Here is a 17,108-nt window from a genome sequence, read left to right as displayed (position 1 = left end):
AGCACCCACGCACTCACTTCCACTGACTACATCCTCCTCGGGGACCTGAACTTCCATCTCGATAACAACAACGCCACTAACTCCGCCACACTGATCGACAACCTCGGCCTCAAACAACTTGTCACCGTACCCACCCACACCGCTAGCCACATGCTGGACACGTCTTCTACACAGGCTCCCACGTCACCTTCGACCACACCACCAAACTACACTGGGCCGACCACGCACCACTGCACCCAACAGCTACCTCGCCACTGCTGGAGCAAAGTCACCGAAGACCGGCTGATCACCACCCTCACCCAGAACCTACCCAACAACCCCACCAACCCAGACACCTCAGTCCGCAACCTCAGACAGTGGATTAACAACTGCGCCAACACCCTTGCCCTGCTCAAGAAACTCTCCAACAACCACGCCAGCAAGAGAGCCACCTGGTTAACCGACGAGCTCCAGACCTCCAAACGTGCATGCCGGAAACTGGAGAAAATATGGCTCCACGAACGCACACCGGACAACCACGCAGCCCACAAGGACGCCACCTGCAGACATCACCACTTCATCAGATTAGCCAAGAGACCCTCCTTCAAAGACCCCTTGGACAACAACGCACACGACCGCAAAGAGCTCTTCAGCATCATAAGGAACTCTCCAACCCTGGCGCCAATTCCAACGACATCCCACCCTCACAAGATCTGTGCGACTCACTAGCCATCTTCTTCCACCGCAAGATCGCTGACATCCACAACAGCTTCAACACCACAACCGCCCCGACTACGCCAGACTCCACCTCCCCTGCGAACACCACCAGCGCCATCCGCCAGACCTCCTGGTCCAACGTCAACAACGACGAGACACACAAGGTCATGAACTCCATCCACTCAGGATCTCCGTCAGACCCGTGCCCACACCACGTATTCAACAAAGCAGACGCAGCCATCACACCCCAACTACGGAAGGACATCAACATCTCCTTCGAAACAGCAACATTCCTGGAAAGTTGGAAGCACGCCAAAATCAACACCCCTCCTCTAGAAGCCCAAGGCGGACCCCAAGGACCTCAAGAACTTCAGACTCATCTCCCTGCTCCCGTTCCCGGCAAAGGTCATTGAGAAAATCGTCAACAGGCAACTGGTCCGCCACCTGAAAGACAACAACATCTTGGACCCGTCCCAGTCTGGATTCAGACAAAACCACAGCACCGAGACAGCCCTCATCGCCGCCACAGACGACATCAGGCGCCAATTAGACAACGGCGAAACATCAGACCTCATCCTCCTGGACCTGTCCGCTGCCTTCGACGCGGTCTACCGTCGCACTCTAAAGACACGCCCTTGACTGGACCACGTCCTTCCTCTACGGCAGAACCCAGAGCGTCCGCCTCCCACCCTTCCGATCCAAAACCACTGACATCATCTGCGGCGTGCCCCAGGGCTCATCCCTCATCCCTCATCCCAATGCTGTTCAACATCTACATGGCCCCCTCGCACAATTGGCCCGCCAGCACGACCTCAACATCATCCTCACCACACCCAGCTCATTCTCTCCCTCACCAAGGACCCTGAAACCGCCAAAACCAACCGCCACGAGGGAATGAAGGCCGTCGCCGACTCGATGAGGAGCAGCCGTCTGAAGCTGAACTGGGACAAGACGGAGGTACTCATCCTCGGACCCACCGCCTCAGCCTGGGACGACTCCTGGTTGCCGACCACACTGGAAACAGCACCAACACCCACCGACCATGCACGCAACCTAGGATTCATCCTCGACTTCTCCCTCTCTTTTGGCTAAGCAGGTCAGCGCCGTCTCCTCCTCCTGCTACAACACCCTCCGCATGCTCCGCAGGATCTACAAGTGGATCCCAACCGAAACAAGAAGAACAGTGACACAGGCCCTCGTCAGCAGCAGACTAGACTACGGCAACGCACTCTACGCAGGAATTTCAACCTAACACCTACGACGACTACAACACATCCAAAACGCCTCCGCCCGACTGATCATCAACGTCCCCAACCGCAGCCACATCACCCCCCACCTGAGAGACCTACACTGGCTCCTCATCAACAAGAGTATCACCTTCAAGCTCCTCACCCACGCACACAAAGCACTCCACAACGCCGGACCAGCCTACCTCAACAGCAGACTCAGCTTTCACACCCCCACCCACCAGCTCCGCTCCGCCAGCCTTGCCCTCGCCGCTGTCCCCCGCATCCAAAGAACGACCTCCGGCGGCAGACCCTTCTCCTACCTTGCCGCCAAGACCTAGAACACCCTCCCTCCCCACATACGGCAGACCCAAGATCTACTCGCCTTCAGAAGACTCCTCAGTCCTGGCTCTTCGAGCAGTAACAGAACCCCCTCCCTCTTCTTCGATCTAACAGCACTGAGATTAAAAAAACCTGCTGTCAACAGTTAAGACCCATTACAGAGATTTAAAGATGTAGAACTGGACCACACCACTGGTCAACCAAGAAAGTTTCCAGAATTGACCTTACACAGGCCTTCATGTCTGTGCCAGCAGTGCGAATACAGTTGTAAACAATACTTACGTCTTTTAAACACAATACCAAAGCATTTTTAACCTTGTATTCTATCTTAAATTGTTTTAATGCAATATTTTCTTTTTAATGTACTTTTAATGTTCTGAATGCAACGGTTTTAATTAATCATGCATAATAAATTTACTTACCCTCCCCTCAGCTGCTTGAGACCCTCACAGGTATAGTTAACTGAGGTAATTATAAATAACTCATGCCCTCACCATGCACTGCTTATAACCTGCCATAGTACATCATTCATAGCATGTTCTATGACATTATCCATAACATCACTGATAATATCTGAAATTAAATCATTTATGAGACCACTGTGCAAGGCAGGGGCGTTGGTTATAATTACTTTAGTTAACTATAACTGGTGAATTTCAGTTTATTTATAGTCTTAAATGTTACATTTTAAATGACATCTTCACCTACCTAAACTTCACACACATATATATATATATATACTAGCAGCCCGTCCCGACGTTGTCCGGGTATGAATTTCTGCCGGCCAGTAGTATATTGTTTCATAGGATTTCATTTTGATAGCATTTCTTATCTGTGACAGGCCTGTGAAACGCTCCGATACACAGTGCACTGCTGATGCACTTAAGAGTGCGCGTTCAGTAGTGTGTGAACTCGAGTTTCCCTACTTTATTTTCCTTGCAATATTATATAGCGCGAACTCGACAACATGGCATGAGCACAATTTACATTACAGAAGAACACATTGATTTGTGGTAGGCACGGGGAGACAAAGCGATTTGCCTGGAATCACAGGATGTTAAGCTGATGCCGAGATTCTAACGTAGCTGCCCATCTCTAAAGTTCGCAATTCTAGAACTTGTGGTGGGAGGTGTGTCTAAAAGTGTATGTCGGTGCTGGGCATCAGTGAGAGAGACCTGTGCATTTTTCCAATTAGTGGTGAAAAAATATGAGTATGTTGCTGGAGATGTGGGCCACCGTGTCACCAATGTACTTACGGGGGAGGGTAAACACCCATTATTCCGCAAATTTCTTTCCGCATACCATCACTCTGCATACTTTCATTACGAAAGTACCATGACTCCGCAATGCCATTATAACGCATGGCATTACATTTTATATGCTTTTACCACGCATACATTTACAACGAAATTCGTTGTAAATGCATGAATGGTAAAAGCATGTTTTTTAAAAATGTTTGGATAAGGCAAGTATGGGTATAGGGGTATATGTTTTGGGGTACTGAGGTATATGTTTTGGGGTGTTTGGGTATTTTAATGGTTCAGATATAGTTTTGGGTTATGGGGTACAGGGGTATTTTTAGGGTTCAGGGCTAGGTTTGGGTTTTGGGGTATAGGGGTATTTTTAGGGTTCAGGGGTAGGTTTGGGTTTTGGGGTACAGGGGTATTTTAAGGGTTCAGGGCTAGGTTTGGGTTTTGGGGTACAGGGGTATTTTTAGGGTTCTGGGCTAGGTTTGGGTTTTGGGGTACATGTGTATTTTTAGGGTTCAGGGGTAGGTTTGGGTTTTGGGGTACAGGGGTATTTTAAGGGTTATGGGCTAGGTGTGGGTTTTGGGGTGCAGGGTTATTTTAGGGTTAAGGGGTAGGTTTGGGTTTTGGGGTACAGGGGTATTTTTAGGGTTCAGGGGTATCGTTGGGTTTTGGGGTACAGGGGTATTTATAGGGTTCAGGGCTAGGTTTTGGGGTACAGGGGTATTTTTAGGGTTTAGGGATAGGTTTGGGTTTTGGGGAACAGGGTAGATTTATAGGGTTAAGATGGGTTAGTGTTTAAGGGTGTTGGGGTATTTTATAGAGTAAGGATGGGTTATGATTATGGGGTGCAGGGGTATTTAAAGTAGGGGTGGGCGGAATTGGCGCGAACTTGGTACAATAAATCCGCAATATTTCGTTCCGTCAGATTTCCAATTATTAAAACAGAAACCTCATATATTTAAGGAAAAATAACAAGTATTTCTACATGCTAAAATGCATATAGTCATTTCACAAAAGTGAAATTAGCTTCCAGCAAGCAGTGAGAGAGGTGATGATTTTGAGATCAAGCCCCTGCAAACCATTATGGGACGAGATTAGCAGTGAGAAGTGAATATTATAGTATCCAAATAATTCTACAAAGAGCTGCAGTTCACCTCGTTCTCCCCAGTTGTCCCCAAGAGGCAAATGCAATAGCATTTAAAATATTACACATCAAGCTGCAGTTCACCTCATGTCCCTAGATGTCCCTGATGATGCAAATGCAATAGCATTTAAAATATTATATATCAAGCTGCAGTTCACCTCGCCGCCCCTAGATGTCCCTGATGAGTAAAATTCAAAAACATTGAAACCCTTTCATGAATGCTAAAAGATATGCTAAGCTTATCCCATAATGCTTTGCAGGGCCTTTTAGTTGTATTTTTGCCCATAACTGTGCTTGGGGTGGTTCTAAGAGAATGACCTCAACTGAATTACTATTTAAAGGGAGCAGGATTGTATAGAACCTGGGAAGAAAAAACAACACTCGTGACGGAATGCCCCCAGCGATTGTCACGCCCCCAGCACAATGCAGACACGCCCACAAAAGGGACTACTTTGCTGGCACAGTTCCTTTACATTTTAAATGTATATGGTGGGCGTGTGCATAGCCTATGTCCTTCTGCTGCAACTGCCCTTTCCAACGCTGTATTGGGTGTTGTGATTGGTGCTGTGGTTCCCGAGTTTACCTGGCCAAAAGGTGCAAGTTCTCTCTTTATAATAGTAGTATAGATGTAATATATATCCACACACATATAAATACATGTATGTCCAGAGCACAATGTTCTCACCACTACCAGCCTTGTAGCAAGGGTGCGCTTAAGGGTGTAGGAGCCCGATCAATATCAAGCCTTGTTGAAAATAAATGTGCACTCCAAAGTGTTACCGCTTCATTCCACCATATCGTGCAGCAACATCAGGGAAACCGGACATGTTTCAGCTGACAACCGCCTCCTTCACAGGTAAAGAGTGCAACTCTCACCATCATTCATAAATGTACAAAAAGGTGTCATGAAAATCAACAAAGGGCTCAGTGGAAACAGGCAAGAAAATAACAAAGGCATAAATGGTGGCCATTTTGAAATGTACACTCCATACAGTATCACCAAGGAATAAACTGGGAGGACACAGACATTTCCGCATGAAACAGTATATTAAAAATACAGCAAAGTAGGGGGCGTGGCCTAGTAATCCACCAAGGCATGCTGACGAGGACGCGTCTCTGGCGCTCCTAAGGCAAGCCTGTCTGCGCTCAGACCGGGCTCAGGGCGAGCCCCCCTGTTTGCAGGTCCCCAGATATAAGGAGGTACACTAAACATGAGTTATTGGGGCTTATGCCAAAAGGTAGCACATGGAGGCAGTAGACCAGTTGGGGTATGTGACTTCTGTGGCCTGCACCTGCCTAGCTTTCGCGATTTACCAGTCTGTGGTCCTCCTATTGTGCACACTTCTAATTCTTTGAGTGATATCAGATCTATTAAATGTGTTCTCTTTAATTCTAGGTCCTTATTTAAGCATAGTTTAGAATGTGCACTTTTCCTAGAAGAACACAATATTAAAGTTGCCTTTATTACGGAAGACTGGACAGATCAAGCCTCGGGCCTGACCTGGTGAAAGCCATGCCTCCAGGTTTTTCCTGCTACTCCTCAGATAGACCCCTAAAGAAAAGTAGGGGTTTAGTGGTCATTCATCATGACACTTTTGAATGCAGTTTTCCATCCTGCATCCAATAATTCCTGTGAAGCACTTTTCTTCAATATCAATGCTCAGGGTTTTTCTTTACCTTGAAGGGGGTGCCTCTTTATCATCTGCCTGGCCCTAGACTAGGGTTTTTGGAATCGATTGGCACCCTGCTTGATAATGGTTTGAGCTCAAACTTTTTCACAGTACTTGAGGAGTTTAATTTCTATCTTGAGGATCTTAATAACTCAGATACCATTTGCCTGAATAGAGTCATGGAAACCGGAGAGCTTAAGCAGCTTGTGGTGGGTCCCACACATATTAAAGGGCACACCTTAGATGGGATATTCTCTAACAATCCTTACATATCCTGTTCCGAGATATTCCCTTTGGCCTGGTCGGCCCACAGCGCAATAATCTTTGAGATGAGGGAGCCTTTAGATCCTATCTCAAATAGGGTCAAGCCGAAGACGCAGGAAAAAAAGGCGTGGAAAAACTTAGAGGGTACACAATTAAAGGAGGCCTTGATGAATACCTTACTTCCTCCAATCTTAGAGACTGATAAAGCCGCCAAGGTTTATACTGATTGGATAGATTTAGCTTGCAAGAAGTTGGCTCGGATCACTAAATGGACTCCTAAGCAGGTTCATCCTTCTCCGTGGTACTCTGATAAGCTCAATCTGCAGAAGCTGGCTTGTAAAAAACTTGAGCGAATCTGGAGAAGCGGATACAACATCACAAACAAAATCCATACTAATATAATAACGAGAGAGCCCAAACCTTTGAGGCGGGTAATCTCAGGAACCACAGCACCAATCAAAAAATCCCAATATATAGTTAGAAAGGGCAGTTGCAGCAGAAGGACATAGGTTATGCAGACGCCCACCATATACATTTAAAAGGTAAAAGAACCGTGCCAGCAAAGTAGTCCCTTGTGGGCGTGTCTGCGTTGTGCTGTGGGCGTGACAAACGCTGGGGGCGTGCGGTACGTGCCGCCCGTAGTGCCATGTCTCATATCGTGTGCTACTCCCACCCTGCTCCCTTTCAATACCCCTGCTCCCCACAATCATAACCCACCTTTACTCCTTAAAATACCCCAACACCCTTAAACACTAACCCATCTTAACCCTATAAATATACCCTGTACCCCAAACCTAGCCCTGAAACCTATAAATACCCCTGTACCTCAAAACCCAAACCTATCCCTGAACCCTAAAAATACCCCTGTACCCCAAAACCAAAACCTACCCCTGAACCCTAAAAATACCCCTGTACTCCAAAACCCAAACCTAGCCCTGAACCCTAAAAATACCACTGTACCTCTGAACCCAAACCTAGCCCTGAACCCTAAAATACCCCTGTACCCCAAAACTCAAACCTAGCCCTGAACCCTTAAAATACCCCTGTACCCCAAAACCCAAACCTAGCACTGAACCCTAAAAAAATCCTGTACCCCAAAACCCAAACCTAGCCCGAACCCTAAAATACTCCTGTACCCCAACACCCAAACCTAGCCCTGAACCCTAAAAATACCCCTGTACCTCAAAACCCATACCTACCCCTGAACCCTAAAAATACCCCTGTACTCCAAAACCCAAACCTAGCCCTGAACCCTAAAATACCACTGTACCTCTGAACCCAAACCTACCCCTGAACCCTAAAATACCCCTGTAACCCAAAACTCAAACCTAGCCCTGAACCCTTAAAATACCCCTGTACCCCAAAACCCGATCCTACCCCTGAACTCTAAAAATTCCCCCTTTCAAACCCCAAACCTAGCCCTGAACCCTAAAAATACCCCTGTACCCCAAAACTATATCTGAACCCTTAAAATACCCAAACACCCCAAAACATATACCTCAGTACCCCAAAACATATACCCCTATACCCATACTTACCATATCCAAACATTAAAAAAAAAACATGCTTTTACCATTCATGCATTTACAACGAATTTTGTTGTAAATGTATGCGTGGTAAAAGCACGTAAAATGTAATGCCATGCGTTATAATGGCATTGCGGAGTCATGGTACTTTCGTAATGAAAGTATGCAAAGTGATGGTATGCGGAAAGAAAGTTGCGGAATAATGGGTGTTTACCCTCCCCCGGTAAGTACATTGGTGACACGGCGGCCCACATCTCCAGCAACATACTCATATTTTTTCACCACCCACTTGAAAAATGCACAGGTCTTTCTCATTGATGGCCAGCACCGACATACACTTTTAGACACACCTCCCGCCACAAGTTCTAGAATTGAGAACTCTAGAGCTGGGGAGCTACGTTCGAATCTCGGCATCAGCTCAACATCCTGTGATTCCAGGCAAATCGCTTTGTCTCCCCGTGCCTACCACAAATTAATATGTTCTTCTGCAATGTAAATTGTGCTCATGCCATGTTGTCGAGTTCGCGCTATATAATATTGCAAGGAAATATAAAGTAGGGAAACGAGTTCACACACTACTGAACGCGCACTCTTAAGTGCATCAGCAGTGCACTGTGAATCGGAGCGTTTCACAGGCCTGTCACAGATAAGAAATGCTATCTAAACCAAATCCTACAAAATAATATACCACTGGCCGGCAGCAATTCATACCCGGACAACGTCGGGACGGGCTGCTAGTAAACTATAAGCATAGCCTTAAAGTCTACAAAGAGATGTTGTTGGACACAAAAAAGAGCGTCTTTTCTAACAAAATACTTCTTGCCAGATCAAACACCAAAGAGCTTTTGAAAACAGTGAAAAATTTAACCACGCCTAACGTCATTAAAAAGGAGAGCAGTCAGAACTGTGCGAAATGTTGGCCACCTTTTTTCTTCAAAAAGTGGAAGGTATTTTCTCCACCTTTTCTCCGGAATCGTACGAAGTAGGTTTACTTCCTGGGAATTCTGTCCAAAAAGAACTCGATCCTGGATTAGTCTTTCACCAGTTTTTACCTCTTAGGCTGGAAGAAACTGTTAAACTTAGCTCTACTCGATCAGGCTCCCGTAATGATCCCTGCCCAGTTTCAATACTTAAATTACTTCCGGAAATTACCAGCTCCGTTTTATGTCTACTGATTAACAACATTTTTTCCTCTGAAGTTTTTCCAACTGATTGGAAAAAGGCCTCTATTCTACCTCTTTAAAAAAAAAAAACACCTTAGACCCTCTCGATCCTGGCAGCTATCGGCCTATTTCTCTGCTTACGTTGCCCGCAAAAAATCATAGAGAAAGCCATGAATATGCAACTGAGTTCTTACTGCAATAACAATGTTTTTGACAAGACTCAGTATGGCTTTAGAGCCAATCACAGTACAGAACTTGCTCTAAATAAATCGTGTGAAGAGATAAGGGAGGCTCGACTGTGGTGGGAAGGCTGTTTTGATAATGTTGGATTTGTCAGCAGCTTTCGACACGGTCCATGACAGGGTGTTGATGGATTGGTTCTCTGGGGCTGACGTTTGTGGTGTGGCTCGGACACTTCTTCAATCCTTCCTAGCCGATAGAACCCAAACTGTCGACCTGGAAAATCATACATCTACGCCATTTAGTCTCCCGTGTGGGGTCCCTCAAGGGTCCTTGCTGAGCCCCACCATCTTTAATATTTATGTGATACCATTGGCTGCCTGATTAGATCCTTTGGTTTTCAGTTAACCTCATATGCTGACGATACTCAGATTGTTTTATCCATTAAAAACGGTCATGAAAAGGAGGCTGGAGCTCGCTTCCATGACTGTATGCAAGCCATAGTGGGTTGGATGGCTTTGAATTGTTTAAAGCTGAACTCTACTAAGACTGAGGTGATTGTATTCAGTAATAACCCGCATATCTGGACCCCAGATTGGTGGCCCTCAGAGCTAGGAAATCAGCCTACTCCATCCCCAAAAGTAAAAAATTTAGGGGTCACTGTGGACAATAGATTGACTTTTAATGGCCACATAAGCTTAGTAGTTTCCTCTTGCTTCATGATCTTGCGAATTCTGAGGAAAATTAAACCCTTTCTCTCTCAAATGGATCTCAATACAGTAGTCACAGTCCTTGTTATGCCACGTTTAGACTACTGTAATGGCTTTTATCTGAATGCCCAAAATCAACATCTTAATAGGCTTCAGATAGGCCAGAATCCAGCCGCGTGGCTGCTGACGGGTATACGGAAATTTGCTTCAGTAAAAAGGGAGTTAACTTGGTTACACTGGCTCCCGGTGAGGCAAAGGGTTTGTTTTAAGGCCTTATGCATAGTATTTAAGGCTCTCAACTGTATCGGCCCTGACCATTTAAGGCAACATTTTAAATGGTATCCCTTGATCAGGACTCTGCTGTCCAGAGGAGCTAAAATGGTCCAGATCACCATGGCTAGGAAAGCCGGCTGGGGAGGTAGGAGCTTTGTTACCTGTGCATCTAAGGCCTGAAACAAGCTCCGTTTTCTCTGAGAAATGCTGGAGACCTCTCTTTTAGGAAGGGTCTGAAAATCTGGCTCTTTATTCATTAAACCCCCCTTCGACTATCGTTTAAGCAGAACTTAGCCTAAGGACACCCTAGGGTAATTGTGCGCTTATATAAATTTAATTAACATAACATCACGGTTGCATTGTAGCCGAGCTCCGCTGAGCCCGCTGCTGTAATCCTCCATTTAGCCTGCTTTGACGTTGTTTGCCGCTGTGAAAGTGCTGTGAGGGTGTGTGACCTGCTACAGCTCCATGGCGGTGGGTCTATCGATATGTCCCGGACACTTCTCAGTACGTCCGGGCGAGGTGTGCAGCTGGTGGGCCCTGTGACGCACTTGAGGCGATGAGGAGTAACTGGGCCGAACGCACAGGAAATCGCAGACGGCGCTGACCTGCACCGTATCGCCGACATCGGCCTCGGCGGCGGCTCCATTGAGCTCTATGGAAGTGGCGAATTGAGCGGCATCGATCAGCGGTAGTGGAGGGGGCGTGTGCGTTTGCGGAGCGTCCCCTCCCCCCGGTTCTCCTGCTACGTCCTGACGTCTTGCGCCCTGTGTGTCCTTTGCGCTGGCAGAATCCTTGGCCCGTTAGTTTGAGGGGTGTGTGCATTCTCCTGCCTCTGCCCCTGTTTTGGTGGTCAAGTCGGGCCACGCGGGGGGGACAGGTGCTACCTGGTAGGACCTGAGTGCGGGGCTGTTCTGGTGTGCCGTTGAGGAGGGAGTAAGGCGGCCCGGTGGGCCTGCGGAGAGTCCTCCCCCTGCGGCCTCGGTCAATGTTGGCGGCCCCCTAGCTTCGTGGGACCTCTTCCCTGTTGCCCTGCCCCCACTTTGGTGGCCAGATCGAGCTGACTAGGGGGTGCTTGTGAGTGCCCTTGTGTTGGGCTCTGTGCCAGCTTCTGCAGTTTCTCTCCCCTGCCCCCGGGCCTACATTTGGCGGTCATATCGTATCGTGTGTGTATTTGGGGGGGTCTCTGTGAAGCCTTCGGTGCCGCCTTTTGCCTTAGGGGGGGGGGGGGGGGGGGGGGGGGGTGGCTCCGCTGGGGCCGAGATTTCTCCTCCCTTCTGTGTGGTTCAGCAGCTGGGTCAGGCAGTGTGTGGAGCGATTGCGTGGAGCTTTTACAACCTTCGGGGGGGCCAGGCTGGGATCCTACTAATTGGTGGCCTATATCATTGGGATGCCAACGTGCCCTTGCAGCGTAGGGGTGTGGCCCCTTATTGGTGCTGTATATATTGTGGCATTGAGGGTTCATCCGGGTTTGGAGATCTAGCCCCACTATGACACGGCACAGGCTCACGGAGGGCTCGACCAAGCTGAGCACTATGGAACGCTTTGCGGGCCTGCAGCCTCACCTGGGGGGTGCGCAAGGACGAGACCCGGACAATGCTGGCCTCTTAGAGGCCATTACTCAATCCTGCATGGCCCTCGAGATGAATATAGGGGAGGTGGGCTCTGAGGTTTTACTCCTACGTCAATACCTGCGCAACGCTACTGAATGCATCACAGAGACGGAAAACAGGGTTTCCAGGGTTGAAAGACTCGGTTGGTATATTGTAGAAGGTAGCGTCTCTAGAGACCATCACTAGGGGCCTGGCATCTCATGTTGAGGATGCGGAAGGAGGGGCACGGAGGAGTAACCTGCGCTTTGTGGGGTCCCAGGAGTGCTGCGAAGGGGGGAGTATGGAACAGTTCTTGACTAAATGGCTCGTTAGTTGGCTTCCCCAGAATCTATTTTCACCAGCTTAACCACATCGCTGCTGTGGTTATTTTTCCCCTGTGCTGGATATTCCTATTTTCCTCTATTCATGACGAGCTCAGCTCGTCATCAGCACAGTTCAACTGTGCCTCATGACGAGCTGAGCTCGTCATGAGCATGGAAAGGGTTAATCATTGAGAGTGTTTGATTGATTAAGATGCTCCGTCCATCACCACCCCCTTTTGTACCATCATCATTGAGAGGGCGCATCGAGCCGTCATGCAGAAGCCGCCACCGGAGCCCAACCTCGCCCGGTCATAGCGATAATCCTTAACTATCATGATCGGGATGCCATCTTGAAACACGCCCGCCTTAAGGAGCCACTGCATTTCGATAATGCTCGCATCTTTATATTTCCTGATTACGTTCGCCTGGTTCAGCAGAAGTATCAATCATTCACGGTGGAGAAGTGTGGCTCAATGGTTAGAGCAGGGGAACAAGGAAGGTTTGGATTCTGTCTCTGACCGGCTTGGACCACTCAAATATACCAAACAGAACAGATAGCCAGTCAGGTTTACTTTTTTGTTATTCCATCAAGCCCAGCCTATGAGTGCAGAGTGATCCACTATTTTATTTTAGTTTTTTGTCTTTTTGAACTTTTTCATTACATTTTTTGTACTGCATCAAAAGAACAGTTTATCAAACAATAAAGAATGTATTAAAAAAAAACAATGTGAGCAATATATACAAGTGGTCAATATGTACACAATCAATACTCAATTTAAAGTAGACCAAAAATACATTACAACAAATAAATTCATAAAATGCCTATAAACAGTTTTTTTGAACTAGGCACCAGTCCTTCAAATTATATACCAGAAGACAGGCGGACAACAGAGTTCATAGATACTGCCTGCCTGTCTTGCTGAGCCAGTGATTAGATAATATTGTGGTTGCATACTAGGGAACTTCCAGCATCTGGAGCGGGACATCACAGCTGCTGGAAGAATTCCATGTTTGGCTTAACAATCGAAGTCCGGACATAAAGTTCAGCCTCTGCTATGATTCTAAAGCCCTACCTTTTTTGGATGTGGAAGTCAAGATAACACCCGAGGGGCTGGCATGTTCCTTGTTCCAGAATAAAAAGGACAAAAATAATGCTTTACACTTCCAGAGCTATCACCTCAGGAGCCTCAAGAACAACCTTCCCTACGGACAATTTCTGAGGGTTAGACGGAATTGTTCCAGAGTCCAAGACTTTGACTTGCATGGCCAAGCATTGGCCAAAAAATTACAAGAAAGAGGATACCCCCGGAAGCTGCTCAAGGACTCCATGGAAAGGGCCAGATGGACTCCAAGGGAGCACCTTTTGGAAAAGAGGCAGAGATCACCTACACAGAGAATTGTATGTGTGTCCACGTTTGGACCCCACACCCACCCCCTGCAGAAAATTATTAAAAAAAAACTGGCACCTGGTGGAAGAAATCATGCCGGACGTAGGTTCACCATTGTTTGACCGCAAGAAAAATCGGAGCATAGGTCAGCTGATCACATCCACACGGCCTCCTAGGAAAAAGGACCCTCAAAGCACCATCTTCGGAATGAACCCGGTAAAGGGACATCGCAAATGTGGTACTTGTTCCGTTTGTAACCTCACCATGGAGGGGTCACTGTTTACTGATGGAAGGAAATTCTGGCGTCATGAAGAACACACCAACTGCAAAACCAAAAATGCAGTATACGCCATCCAGTGCCCATGTGAGAAAGTTTACATTGGAAAGACAACACAGGAGGTGCGACAAAGGATCATACAACATCGCTCGCGAATCAATAATAAAATCCTGGCAGCGCCACTGGTGTCCCACTTTATACAACTCAACCACTCGCTGAATGATCTCAGATGGACTATACTGGCAGTGAATAAAGGCGGAAGTGGTGATCCAGAAACACGTCGTTCCCAAAAAGAGGCATATCTAATACTGAAATTTGACACAGCCACCTCTGGGCTGAATGAACTATCTGAATCTGGCAATCTATGAACAACATGCCCTTTTCTCAATTTCAATGTGGATATCCCCTGGTGATGCCTTCTTCAGTGTTTACGACTCCAGCACATCCTCCCGTCATTGTCTGTGACCCTTCTCTGCTGTGGCTGTGACAACTTGTAAATTTTGCACTATGAGGACGGCGGCACCGCGTGGCCCATCTGGCTTGTGACACTGTGGCAATTGCATGCGGCATCTGTCGGTGATCACTCCCCGCCTAAATAGCACTACGAATACCACCCTCCTTTGTGCGGCGCTCCCGGCGCGGCCCCTTTCTATTTCTAATACTGTGTCTCCCCGACGCGATCACTTTAAATCACTGCGGCTCGCAGCGCTGACACGCCAAACGCCGCCGGAGCAGATGCGGGACTGTTCACTAATCGGACCAGTAAGTACACACTCTCCCCGCCAATGTAGATGTCTCCACCCGACCTCTCCCGATTTCCAACCTAATGCACTTCTTTGTGTTCCGGTACAGCTCCAACCGACGAGAGCACAACAAAAGACTTTCCGTACCTTCGCTCGGTCTCCTTTTCCCACACGACTCACCGCCCGGGGATAAGGTAGGATCCCAGCTGGCAAGCTCCACTGTCCAAAATTAACATTCGCGGCACGCAATAGTGACTGCTGCCGATACAGACTCCTACTCACTGACTTATCTGTCTCTGCAGAAACGCCAACTTCTGCGAGCCTTCCCTACCGACCGAAGTGGTGAATGGTACCACATACAGGTATTTTTACTCACCGTACTAGAGTCTGACAGCACACAATGATGTGACTGCAACCCAATACTTACACCAATTCCATTATTGTTTTCAGTTACGGCTTCCTCCAGTCCATGTCCTGAGGAGAACCCACAATCTTTCTGTAGTTCGAAACGCGTTGACCCCGAGCCTGTGATAAAGAAGAAGGGTGCAGCTAGGGACAAAAATAATACCACACTCTCCATTCCCTAGTCGTGCAATCACAATATTATCTAATCACTGGCTCAGCAAGACAGTCAGGCAGTTTCTATGAACTCTGTTGTCCGCCTGTCTTCTGGTATATAATTTGAAGGACTGGTGCCTAGTTCAAAAAAACTGTTTTTAGGCATTGTATGAATTTATTTGTTGTAATGTATTTTTGGTGTACTTTAAATTGAGTATTGATTACATATTGACCACTTGTATATATTGCTCACATTGTGTTTTTTAATACATTCTTTATTGTTTGATAAACTGTTCTTTTGATGGCATACAAAAAATTAAATGAAAAAGTTCAACAAGACAAAAAACTAAAATAAAATAGTTGATCACTCGTCACTCATAGGCTGGGCTTGATCGAATATCAAAAAAGTAAACCTGACTGGTTATCTGTTCTGTTTGGTATATCAATGGTTAGAGCGGCAGACCCTGATGCAGAGGTCTAGCCGGGGACCAGGGTTCAATTCCCCGCCTCGGCGGGTCTTGGGCTCAAAAATTCCATGGACCTGATAATTGTCGCCTCGGTGCCTATTCCAATCATGGAGTCCCTCTCTGCAACTCTGGTCAATAGCTTGCTTAATCCCCACAACGGCCCCCACAATGCTATGGATGCCTGGCCTCCACCTTGGGGGTGCCCAGGAGTGGACGCCTCACAGGGAAAGCCAGGATGGGTTTCACAGCGGTATTCGTACAAGCGCCTTGAGACCCTTGCGGGTGAGGTAGTGCGCTATACAAGTATCAATTTTACATTTACGGCGGCGAGCCTGCTTTCTGGCCCTAAAGCTGCCATATTCTCTCCTGTATCCCGCTAAGCTGAGGGTGGTCCATCAGTCACACACGTTGTTCTTTGTTTCGCCTGAAGAGGTCTTTCAATGGACTGACAAGATGGTAAAGGTACGTTTGCATACACCGCTGAGACTGGAGTCTGACTCGTCAACAAGTGAATCCGTTCGCTGGCCACCTAAAGTCAAGGTTAAAGGACGCAGACGCTCAGGTTCTAGACGCTGCTCACAGTCTCATAGCGATGCCAGCAGTTCGGCTTCAGTGCCCCGTTCGGGGAAGCCGGCCTAGTGATCCATGCGGGGCTTTCCTGGTGGACTACCACTTGTACATTTCTTTTTCAACTGTCGAAGTCTATGACCAGGCTTCTATCCCCTGTTGGCCTTTGTGGTCAGGGAGACAGCCCGGGTGTGCAAAGGGGGGCTTTTGGGGATCCACTGGTGGAGGTGGGTCGGTGGCTCCCGTTGGGGTCACCATGCCGCCTCCACCGCGACAGATACTTCAGTGTTTTTGAGGTATTGGGGTGGGGGTTTGGGGTACATTGGGATGGATGATCAATTAGAAATAAAAAGGACAAAAGCCTGATAAGCAACATTTAACAGTTGCCACAGAAAGGCTTTGCTGGGCTAAAGAAAGACAAAATAACGCTACGTCAGCTAAGTGTGCCTGTAGAGGCTGGATGTTGTGGGTGGAACACCATACAATAAAGTTCTTCCAGTGTCTTGCATAAACAGTTTTGATGGCAGGATGCCTGGCTCCCATGATACCAACTACTTTGAGAGGACGAGTGAAAGCCATCAATTGTTGCAGCTCATTCTCTAAACATGGAGGCTTTCATTGTACAGGTTTGGGTGCTGCTGCAAAAGGAAGTCCCCACAAAAGAAGCACTAGGACTGGAGGACAGACTCATGGCCAGAAATTCCAGGTACCATACTCTCCTCGCCCACCAAGACCATTAGCATGACTTG

The sequence above is a fragment of the Lissotriton vulgaris genome, chromosome 2_1 (assembly GCF_964263255.1).
Source record: "Lissotriton vulgaris chromosome 2_1, aLisVul1.2, whole genome shotgun sequence".
NCBI classification, from domain to species: domain Eukaryota; kingdom Metazoa; phylum Chordata; class Amphibia; order Caudata; family Salamandridae; genus Lissotriton; species Lissotriton vulgaris.
Note: the sequence above shows the minus strand (reverse complement) of the source record.